At 39.0% G+C, this 12271-nt stretch overlaps 1 protein-coding gene across 2 annotated transcripts in view; it reads right to left on the reverse strand.

Moving 5' to 3' along the window:
• Positions 1–12271, reverse strand: part of PDE6C (phosphodiesterase 6C) — a 39070-nt gene that overhangs the window by 24489 nt on the left and 2310 nt on the right. The window lies entirely within an intron of this gene.

Raw genomic sequence — 12271 nt, forward strand, 5'->3', positions numbered from 1 at the left:
CAAACCCAAAAGAGCATACGATCAAAGGCCCCAATCCTGCAACCATTATGTGTGTGCTTCACTTTAACATTAAGCATGTGCGTACATGTTGGTACTCAGCTCATCCAGGTTATCCTTCAGACAAACAGGAGGAGGACGGGCAAAGGAGAGAATAATATGACTATGTTGTTATTTGGGAAGCTAATGGCTGTGACTTGAAAATAATCATTTATATTTATGGAAGTATTAATAATAATGCTTATTATTTAATCGTTCCTGTAGATATAATGCTTGATATTACCTCATCATACAATTGACATAAAAACATTGGGCCACATTTTCAGGCCTGTTCCATTCTAACTGCACCTGTGTACTACTGAGGATGCTTCTGGTAGGGAAGAGTCCCAGGCACAGCAAGTTTCTACACTTCCCTCATGGCAGACCCCCACTCCATGCTCAGAGAGCATGCTTGCAATGGGAAGAGATGACTGAGGGAGTGACCAGACTGTGAAGAACAATCCCCAGCTGTCGTATGATCCCTTGGAACCAGGGCCAGCCAGTCACACAAGAAGCCAGAACCCTCTCTCTGACAGCCCACCCCTGAAGCTGTTCAGTGCTGCTGTTTTCTATTTATATTTTGAAGTAAACTTTGCAATGCTTGTAAGTAGTAATATTTAAAATGACTGTATGACATTATCAAGGACATCTGGTATAACACAAACTCTGGAGATGCAAAAATTTGCTGGAGAGCCACATGATGATGGAACATGGAAGCTGTATACCCTTCCCATGCAACCAACTTTTAAAAGTGGCTCCACCATTAGACTAGCCAGTCAGTCAGCTCAGTGGGGCTCCATGACTTCAGTCAAATGGTGAATGCTATTGGCCAGTGGACATCACTCTCCCAGCTTCATCAAGCTGACTGCAAGTAAGGAGACTGCAGCACTTGATGGAAAGTAAAGATCTATATTCTCAGACCTGGACTATGCTCCCTGGTGATATACTAAAGATGAAATTGTGACCCTTTGGATGTTCAAGTAAAATCACGTGGCTGTTTTACTTGAAGAAGCATCGCAAACTACCCTCTTGGCTTTCTTTTATGAAATTATTAACTTTTGATTAACACAGAGAGTGAAATAAAAGCCAGCACACAAGGCCTCTGCCCTAAAACCTATTTTGAGGGATTAAATGAGATTTACGTGGTCCCTTGGGCTTTGTGCTAGTTTTCTGCACACGGATGAATTTCATCCTGAAAGAAAAGTTCACTAGCAGTTTTCAAATTGCTTCTCTGCACAATTGTCTATAATTTCTGACGAAGAGCCCATACCGCAAACATCTATGCATAAGAGCAATCCCAATGACTGCATGTGTGCTTGTTTGCAGAATCAGACTCCAATTAACTAGAGACAGCAATAAACCAGAACATTTGCTGCAACAAAGTCTCAACTTGTGTTTGTCCAAGCAAGGCCTAGCCAACAGCAGGATTTTGGGATTGTAGACTACTGCTTTACCCACTGAATTAAAATTATGCAATGTGCATATCTAATACCCGTCCCCTGTAAACAATAACTTCCCTAAGTTTACACACAAACAAATATAGACAATTTTTAAAAAATTATATCACTGGTGGTTTTCTGTTTCAGCAGACGTCTCAGTGCCTGTCATTAAAAGCATATTATATCATATAAATCTTAACATAGCACTTGGAATAGGTTGCTGAGCCTCTTGTCTATTGATGGAAACACTGTCTACTAATATTATTAGCATTCACAACCGCAGGTGTTTCAGTGGACCAAATACCTTTTTAATTACAGTTGTCTGTACCATATCACTTTACTGCACTGATTTGCTTTCTTCTCCTATGTCATCTCTAACATCTCTTGTTTAGCAGGCACTACGCAAGCAAAATGTATTGCTTTCCTTTTGCATTTTTTAATTTATCTGTCTTACTCTTCTTGTAATTCCTTTGCTATATGCAGAATTTCCAGGAGAGGTGGGTTGTGAAAGCAGGCATGTAAGGGCTTATTGTCATACATTGCACTGGGCATAGACCAACTGTATATCTTGAGCCAAACATGGCCATCAAAATAGTTTCTGCTAAGAGCTTTCATTTTTTGTTATTTTCATGATATTTTCATGCAGTTTGCTCAGCAGTCTGGTTTACAAGGATTTTGATACCATCACACAGAATATCTTGCAATATATAGTCAATATATAGCTGATATGAATTCATCTTTTTTGACAATATATGGTGCTTCATCTTTCAAAACATTTATGCTGCTGTCATACTTAAGCCCATATCATGCATTATACATGTATCTATATCACCCACAAAATACCCTAATTTAAAACAGAGCACTTAGCGCTTCTCTATCCATTTGTGCATACTGTAATTTCTCTTTGCTTTAGATAAGGTTCTGCAAGCGAAAGTGACTCTTCAATCCTATTTGGCATTTTACTTGCTTTTTGTTCCTTCAAAAATCTGATCTATCTCTGTAGCCAAAGCTGGCATTAAAATATTGGTATGTGCTTATCACAGTAATCACCCTCTCAGTTGGGGATTTCTATACGACCAATAAACTTCCATTTAGTGCTTGAGTGCCTAAAATTACACATTCCATCTGTCTTCATATTAGCCAGGTATTCAGAAAATGTTTCTCCTTTTAGCTGATTTTTAAAAGTGTAGTGTAAAAATAGTGTACCATGCACAGATTTGGCATTCCAAGCATGTGCAAAACAAGTACAACAGACCAAGTTGGCATTCCTTGGGAACCCAGATTTAGATCCTGACAAGATACAATTCCCATTCCAATATGCCTGCACATAGCTCAGGAGTGTTGGAGGTGGTTTCAGGGAAAAATCAACATAAATCTATGTTTATATCAACACAAAATTCAAACAAGGAATGTATTCTTTTTAATCCAATCTGCATTTTGCCTCTTAAATCTGTCAGTATTAGATAAATTCTTTTTGACACCATGGTAAAAAATGCTACTTTGTGTCTCATCAATAATAATCTGATTAAAGAAAAAAACTGGTGGAGGAAATCCATACAAGCATTAAAGCTCTCTTTAATTTTCATTATAAGCACAGGTGGTAACACCATCTATTATTAAGGTCTCCCAACACTTCCCATTATCCAATACTGTTTTCAGTTACTCAGAACTTTGCCAAACTTTAAACATCGGGGATGAAATTTTCCATTTGAGGTGTCTGCTTCAGACTGAAAAATGTTGAGAAAATTTCAGCCAAAATGGTTCGGCCATTTCTGAGAAGGAGGCTAGAGAAATATACGTTGTTTTGCTCATGTTAAAAAATTCTTAAGACCTTTTCTTTTAAATGCTTTGGCATCCCTATGCTTCTGAAAAATCACAGTTGCACATACTCACTAGAGACTTGCTAGAGCTTCACACCTAAAATCACTGAAGAGCCTATTCTCATTGAGCACGCTCAAACCTGTCACAGCTCCTAGTGCTGACCAGACTGTGCATGTGCCATCCCCAGAGAGCAACTGAGCATGCTCCAGCCCAGGCCTCTAGGATTGCAGAAGGTCTTTTCTTGTAATTGCTGCTGCAGGCCAGAACTGAGAACAGGGAGCCTGTCTCTCCTGTTTTCTCACTGACCCACCTGCTGGCACTTAGGCAGAGTGGAGGAGGAAACAAGAACCGGACTGCGGGGGGCGAGGGGAGAAATAAATTGGGACAAAGAACCTGATGAGACTTGGAGAGGAGACAGGAGAGATGCTGTGACTGGGAGTTGGAGGTGGGACTGCCTGGGCTAGGAGGCTGGATTGGGAGCTGTGAGAGGAGATTGGGACTTGTTGGGCGAGACAGGTTCTAGGAGCCTTTTGAGGGGGGGGATTGGAATTGGAAGTTGGTGAGCAAAGTGGGATGGGAAATAGGTGAGAAGGTGGGATGGGAAAGTGGCTCAGAGGAGTGGGAAACATTGAGATTGGAGGAGCTGAGGTAGGAGGAAAACTGCTTCTTGCTAAAAACGGGGGCTGGATCTAGGAAACACTGGTGGGGAAATGGTATGGAGGGTATCAGAGACAAGGAGTTGGAATGTGAGGGGAGAACTGGGACTGGCTGGGCAAAGTGAAGATTGTGAAATGAAAGAGACCTTTATCTGTCGGAGCCCTGCCTCTTTTGTTGCAGAAGTTGGGAAGTGTGTACTATTTGTCATACTGGGATGGGTTGGTCTAGGCCTGTCCATAACTAAAGGCCCACCCACTTAACTAAGTGGGAAGAACCACTAAGCTCAAGCCACAGTTGAGTTTTGGGGACAACACATGACAAAAACAGGAGTGGGAGTGAGGTCAAAGGTAAAAAATCATGAATCCAGAGTAGGATACAAAGCAGAGAACCCCTGACAGTGCCCGCTGCTTCTCAAGGATATCCAGGGAGTCCGTGGACACTGCCCAGAGGAACTTTGCCCAGAGACGTGACTGAACAACAGACCGGCTGGAAGTTATGTACTATTTGAAAGTCCTGGAAACAGGCAGGTCTAGGCCTGCTCAATACTAAAGGCCTTCACCCTCAAATAAAGGGAGGAACCACCAAGTCCAGACTCAAACTGATTGTGCGGGACAACAAAGGAGAAAATAGGAATGGGAGCGGGATCAAAGGATGACAATCAAGGAACTGGAAGAGGTCACCAAGCAGAGAACCCTGGACAGCATCCATTGCTCCTCAAACGTGTCTAGGGAGCCAATCAGAATTGGATTTGACCCCTGCTTTTGCCACACAGGTTCTATGTGATGCTAGGCCAGTGACTTAAACCGAACATTTCACAGATGCTCACTAATTATGTGTTCTTCATTTTCTGGGTGCCAAGCTGAGACCCTTGGGTCTGATTTGCAGAAGTACTGAGCACTCACAGCTGCAACTGAAGTCACTAGGACCTGTGCTCGATTATATAAAGTGCTATATAATGCTGAAATATCAGGTCCCAAGCATCTCTAACTAGGCACCCAAAATTAGCAGTTTCTTATGACTTTAATCTCTCTATGCTTCAGTTTCCCATCTATAAAATGGAGATAATGCCACCCTCTCACCTCACGGGGGTGTTGTGAAAATAAATAAATTAATATTAATGAAGCACTCAGAGACTGTAATGATGAGCACCATAGAAAAGCCCATGTTGAAATGTATAGCTGTGTCTTCAGAGCAGGGTTTGAATAGCGTGCTGGAAATAAGACCTAGGGCCACACATTGAACAATGAGTATAAAACCAAATAATGAATAGCTGCTCATTAACTGAGCACTGTTCAGCCTCTCAACTGAACGAGGTAGCATGTGAGTGTGTAATTAAAGACTGTATCTTAATGCACAGGCAAAAGGGGGCCAAAAATGAAAGAAAATAGAAATACTTTGTGGAGTGCAAAGTACCACAACGGCTTGTAAGATTTGCCATTAGAGGCGTCAAAGGGGGTATTCAGTTGTTTTCTGCCACTGAGTGGCCTCAAGAGGAATGTTAAGGTCTTGAGTTCAAGGTAGAGAACTTATGAGCAGCTCTCAGTGAAGAAGTGGCACAACAGAGATGGAAATGTATTTGGGTTAGTCTAGCACCTGTGTGTTCCTCTAATCTCTGCTTTCTCACTTAGTGGTGAGTTCTGCCTTTAGTAATGGTTGTGAGGATGTGTCTAACATGTGGACTAATTTAGAAATGCTGAATCGTTCAGAATTCTTTAGTGTTGTACCCTGGAAAACGGCTCCAGCTCCTTGACAGTCATTTGGTATCCCATCTTTTAAAATGTGCATCTTTCTGTCCTAGAGGAAAATCTGCTAGCCCACATATCTGGGTAGTCTGCATACGTGGGAAAGGAATGAGGATTTTCTCACTAAACCAAGGTACGTATATGCCTTTTACCATATTTGCAGAGTAGGCTCTTGAATAGGATGTTTGAGCTCCTGAGGAAGCAAAATATCTTCACCATAAATCAGGTTGGAAAGAATAAAAGGAATGCAATATACCGTTTGGTGCTTTGCTATATGGAGCTATTGTTTTGAGTTTCTGTAAAATATACCCAGTTCCAATTTCATCACATTACAGCTGCCCAGTTATAGAATTTCCAGTTGAGGAAATTTCTTTTCTTTTGACCCTCAACAAGCTGATTCTTGGTAACTTTCCATTAAATTAAAGTTGCTGTTTATTTTATCTAGTTCTTTCTTTATCTGAAGTGAGTAGCAGTAGTGGGAGGACTTGTAGGAAGTGCAGTGTTCGAGGAGGGATCTTCATTTTTATCAAGATGAGTCAGCCTGAGCATGGATATTGGTAAATTTGGGCATCTGTGAAGTTCTTGGTATAAGGTATATAAAAGAGGTTGCTGATTTAGGATTAGTAATTTAATTAAGTTGGGTGAGATGTCTATTCTACGGTATTTGAATCTTTGCAGGAGGAAATTGTCATCTGTCAGGATGGAAATGTAATTAGAGTGTCTAGGGGCAGATGCTTAAAGAAATTGTCTCTGATTCTGTCCTATTCATGTGAAAACCAGATACAGTTCTGTAGACATCTAAGTCCTGTTTAAGACATTAAACAGACACTTGTATTTCATTGAGAAAGAGACTCTACAAAAAAGAGCAATTTTATGTTCTTCATCATGGATTTTGATGCCTCAAATCTCTGGAGAATCTCTGATAGCCATTTCAAGTGTTTCAGTGCCAGTCAGTTACAAACAAAAGATGTGACAAAGGGAAACCTTTGCCTTCACTCTGCTTTAGGAGAAAGTCTCTGATTTGGAGCCATTCAAATAAAGGAATGCAGACAGAGAATTGGGTCGTGATCCAGCTCCCATGTATGGCCCTTGATGTCTGTATAGTACTTGGCACAATGCAGTGTTTGTCCAACAGGTTCTTGCCTACAGTGATGGGGATTCCCTTGGAGGTCTATTCCAGAACTTTACTACCTTTATAGTTAGAAATTATTTCCTAATAGCTAACCTAGATCTCCCTTGTTGCAGATTAAGCCCTTCTTGTCCTACCTATTCAGTGTTACTTCAGTGTAACTTCATAGTGTCATCATACATAATAATCAGAAAAAGCCTAAAATCATTGAAAATTAAAACCAAATAAATCAATATAGTGCCATAAATTTAGATACTGATCATTTGATCTCAAGTTTGAAATGACTTTAGACTCAGTGGGTCCAATTCTCCTCTCACTTGCACCAGTGTAAATCAAGAGTAACTTTAGTGAAAGCAATGCAGTCAGTCAGTGTAAAACAGTGTAATTGGGAGGAAAATCAGGCCCCTATTTCTGAAAACAATGGGCATACGTTTTTCATAAGGCTGTTGCAGATCTGAAGTGAACAAGTGGAGTGAAGATCCAGCTTGCATATTTAGACTGCCACATATGAAGTCTGATTCTGATATCAGGTTACACTGCTGTGAATCAAGAGTAACTGCACTGAATGCAATATACCCCTTATGGGGAAAACAAGTGTAAGTGAGATGACAATCAGGCTCCTGTGAATTGCAGATCTTCTGAAGAAGAAAATAAATTAAAAAACTGAAATCCACATTTGAATTTTCCAGAATAATTGTACCATTCTTTTACAGCGGATCCAACCTTCTCATAAAAATCAGTTCAGAGAGGTTCTTACTGTGTGGTCTGTCCATGGAAAAGCTGTTTGCTCTGTACCTATCCCATCCCATGGGCCTCATTCCAGATCTCAGGTTCTTCAGTGAAAGGTATATTTTCTCCATTAACTTTACAGCACATTTTTTGACAAGCCTTCTGTTTTTTAAAATGATCCCTTCTTTCTCTGCTTTTAGACATCCTGAAAATTTTAAATCTACTCTGACAAAAAAGCTCTGCAAAATGTTATAAATGTTCCATAGGTTTTCTGATTGCTTACATCAGACTTAAAAAATCATGATAAAGACCAAAGTTCTGATGTTATAGACTTCAGCCAACCACTTAATGCTGTGTTGACTAAGGAATGTGTGTGTTATGCTATCACATTATCTTTAGCTAATCTAAAAGTCTTCATCATTTATGACTACAGTTACAGGCAAAATACAGCCTCAGGTAGACGAGTTCAGCTCCCATGCAAGTCTCCGGGTCAATTTCCATGGTGTAAATAACTCATTAGGTGTAAATTGAATCAGAAAATGGGAAAATTGTCAAAAGTGGCAAAGTCCTGAAACCTGCACTACTATGATTTTCACTGAATATTTAAAAAGAATGTAACTTACACATTAAGGGGAGAAGGTGGAAAGGGAGTAGCAGAAAAAGCAACTAAAAAGAGGGTATAAGTGAATGTGGGACCCTCTTCCTAACAGGCCTGGCTGGCCTTCTTTATTCTACTACTAAAGGAGCTTATTTTACATCCTCCTGTTAGTTTCTGTTCCTACTACACCCCCTTCTGCCCTCTCTCTGTGACAGCTGCACTTATTTTTGGACTCCCACTGTCAGTGTTACCCTGGCAGTGACTCAGCCTTTTAAAACAAAATGTTAACAGCTGAGTTACATCAAACTGGTATGATTGTTACTTTACGTCCTCCATGCACTTACCCTGTTTTCTTACCAATTTACACAACTGTTTATGTGGGCACTGAATTTTGCCTATAATGATTCAATTGTGAATTTGAATGGAACTAGAAGCATATCTAATCTTGGGTAAGAAAATGTTTTCAGTTTGATGACAGAGCAAAGACTACCGATTGAAGTCAATGGGCCAAAATCAGATCTGGTGTAACTGGGTGGAACTCAATAATATTAAGCTGTGGATTTTAAAGAAGGTGATATACCCCTGAGTTCTAGATGGCAGACTTCTGCATCATGAAGACATTACTAAGTTTTCCTATACATGTTTGGTAACTTAAATCACTTGGCACTAAATCCTGCTTATTTTATTTACACAAAACTCCCATTAATTTCAAAGCAGGGGAGTAAAACAGCTTTGGTCTTTATTCTTTGCCATATAATTTACTAGAAACATAGAAAAAACTGAACCTTGATATCTTCAAGATAATTAGGGGCTTTGGAGCTGAAAGCAAGAAGAGAAATAATTGTATTTTTGAGAAACACAGCATTTTGGGGCTTCATCCCACAGTTCTGCTCATCCAAATCCATCTCTGTAATTTTGCTGTAAAATAGTGGCTATTTTGAGACCTTTCCAAAAGAAGAACAATCTGCAGTTATGATTGCTTTGAGTAATCCTTTCATGAAAAATAAAGAATATCAAGCTGACAGGAAGCCTTTCCCTTTTCTGGGAAGCTTAGTGGAAATCGGTTTCTGTTTTTAAAATTGTCACCTCTTTTTCAATAACAAGTTGCGATTGGGCATGAGAACTTGGGTGGTCTCTTTTTTTTCTCATGAAGATCACTATTCAGAAGATAATACTCTCTTTACGTAGGAGCAGACAAGTAACAACATTCCCATGGGTGAATGACTGTCTCTCAGGTTTTTTCCTAGTTTTTAGTTGCTCTTGGGATCTCTTCTTCAAATTCTATTTGCCTTTCAGATCTTTAAGAAGGCAGAGTTGCTGTAGCATTAGAAAAGCGCTCTTTCTCCCTTCTCCTCTAATCTTTAATAATCCTGACCTTGTTTCTTGGAAACTCCCTTCCCAAGGCTGTTCTAATAATCTCCCTCTAGCTTCCAAAGCTTGTTTTAAGATTCTCCTTCTCCGTCAGACACGCCTTATTATAATACTGTGTTAATTAGGGAAGTGACTAGCCTTTCTCTTCTGAACAGTCAGAAGTTGGAAATGGTGGCCTCTAAGAAAATCTTCTGCTTTATCCTAGGTAACTCCTCTTTGATTCTTTTGAAATTGAAACAAGACCATTATCTTATCTTCCAAGACAATCTGCTGTAGAAAGCTCTTTTCCTGGACCCAAAAAAGAGTTCCAATTCACAGTTCTCAATATTCACTGTGGCCTGGACTTTTTTTTAACCAAATTTTCACCATTCATGTATTTTGACACCATTAAAGCTATGTTTTAATTTGGAATACTATTTCATGAATTGGAATCTAATCCTTAGTAAAATCTATTGCCTTCAATTAGCTATACATTTTTTTAAATGTTAATTATTTTACATATTATATGCTGGTTTGAATTAAAGAATAAAAGAAAACAATATACTGATCTGATTACAAAATGACATATGTACTTATACTTAAAGGCTGGGACCCTGGGTTTATTTGTAAGTCTCCAAAATCCCTGTTTGATGAAGCAGTCCCATAAGTAGTAATATCTTTTAGAATTCTGAAATATTGAATGGCTAGCACTGAGAGAAGCACGTCCACAGATGCACAATACTTGTGTGTGTCATTGCCTTCAGTTACACTTACTGTATTTTTCTTGGCTTTTGTCAAGCTAATAGACTCAAGCTACAAGGGTTTATGAGAATCCATCATTTTGTATTTGTATGTTACAGCACCATACGCTGCTAATCACTGAGAATAATGAAACACCATTTGTCAGGACAGCAGACCTGCCTGGCCTTCTGTTTCTCACTACTATTAAATCCTGGATTAAACACTATTAGCTCCAGAGATCAACAGGTCTCTAATCCCCAGGGGGAGGGAACTTCTGTCGTTACTAAGATAATTATAGAAAGTCTAGATCTTTTTCTCTGTTTTTCTATTGTGAACTGTTAGGATGAGGAGCTTCCTCACGTTTATTGGTACTTTTCCAATTTGAAAAAAGATAATCCTTCAAGAACTGGTTACCAGGTGCTGAAAGGGGAATGAATGTCTCATGTTTTAAATGATTATTTATTGTCAGTTGGCCACAGTCACTTTTACTATTTGAACTATTTCCTGTCCAGTCCCAAACCATTTAACCTGAAACAAACAAACAAAACAAAAAGAAACAAACCAGGTTTCCTACTAATGTGTGAATCAAAATGAATTCACAAAACAGTGAACAGTATCTGATATCAGTGTGTATATATATATATATACATATACAAGCATACATATAACTTAGTCTCTATAGTTTTAATCAGTTTTCTTTCCTGTTTGCATATTGCTTTTTGTTTTCTTCCTTTGTAGCCTCCTCTTTGAAAGAAAGGGGTAAAAACTCCAAAGGAGAATCTTGTCATACTGAAAATCCTAAACATTTTGGACCAGATTCTGTAATACTTACTCAACTGAATAGTATTTTACTCCACATGGCGTCAGTGGGATTACTTCCAGAGCAAAGTCCTACTCTTTTGACTAAAGGTGGCAGAATCTGGCATTTTGTTAATATTGACTTAGATATACCACTATCCTAATCTGATTCCTTCTTCACCCCGATGGCCAGGAAGTATTTTATTACTTTATATTCTTTTGTTTATTTATGTGTAGCACTCAATGCAATAGTCTTTTTAAATGTTAGTCATTTTCTAAAGTGATTACTTAGTACCCTAACAATACATTACTGTTGAAATACAGTGTGTATCAACATTAGAAAGTATTAGACATGACATCTTCTAAAACAGTGCAGCAACCTTGATTTTTGTTGTTGTGCAGTTCACATTCTGGCAGATCACAATGGACCAAATTCATTCCTGGTGTAACCACATTAACTTGAATGAAGTTACACTAGGGATGAATTCATTCCTTTCTCCTTAATCAATGACTCTCGCAGTTAAATACTGACAGTAGGGATTTACCAGTGCTGACCGCTTGCCCCTTCATATTCATTGTCTAGGAAGTCTCAAAATAAGTGTTCTTGAGGCAACAGTATGTAAAAATGTTCACTCATTGCTTTCCTTGACCACGTCCACAGAATGAGATGACTCTATAATTATGTAATAGCACTAAATAAAGAAAGTTAAACTATATATAGCTGTAAATGATTTCATAGATTTCAAGGGCAGAAAGGACCATTGTCATATTTTTGCTTAGCACTCAGGGAGCAGACAAACTTGTTTTCCTGGAAGCACACAGGCTGCAATTTAAATGAAAACTATTAGTACTCTGTTTAAGTATATGTGATGAGGATTTAAGGTCTGAGCAGCAGGAACTCCTGCTTCAGTAATGTAATTAACCCATGACATAAGAAATGTTACTGATTAAAGGTCCAAACCTGCAGTCTCTACTTAGATAAACCTCCCAGTGACATCAGTGGGAGTTTTGCACAAGTAAGGAGTGTGGATTTGGACCCTTTAACTCTTTTACTAGTACAATGGAGCTATTGATCATTTTAAGGATTGCACAATTATTTTTAAAGGCCAAAATCTTGGTCTCATTGAAATCTATAGGAGTTCTGCAATTGACTTCGTGGTACCAGGATTTGGCCCTGAAGTTTCCAGTGCTGCTGTTATTGGCATAGACGTCTAGTTCCCCAATAAATGCA

This window comes from Emydura macquarii, unplaced genomic scaffold (assembly GCF_026122565.2).
Source record: "Emydura macquarii macquarii isolate MOO-44397 ecotype Brisbane River unplaced genomic scaffold, CSIRO-AGI_Emac_v2 contig_1390, whole genome shotgun sequence".
NCBI lineage: Eukaryota > Metazoa > Chordata > Testudines > Chelidae > Emydura > Emydura macquarii.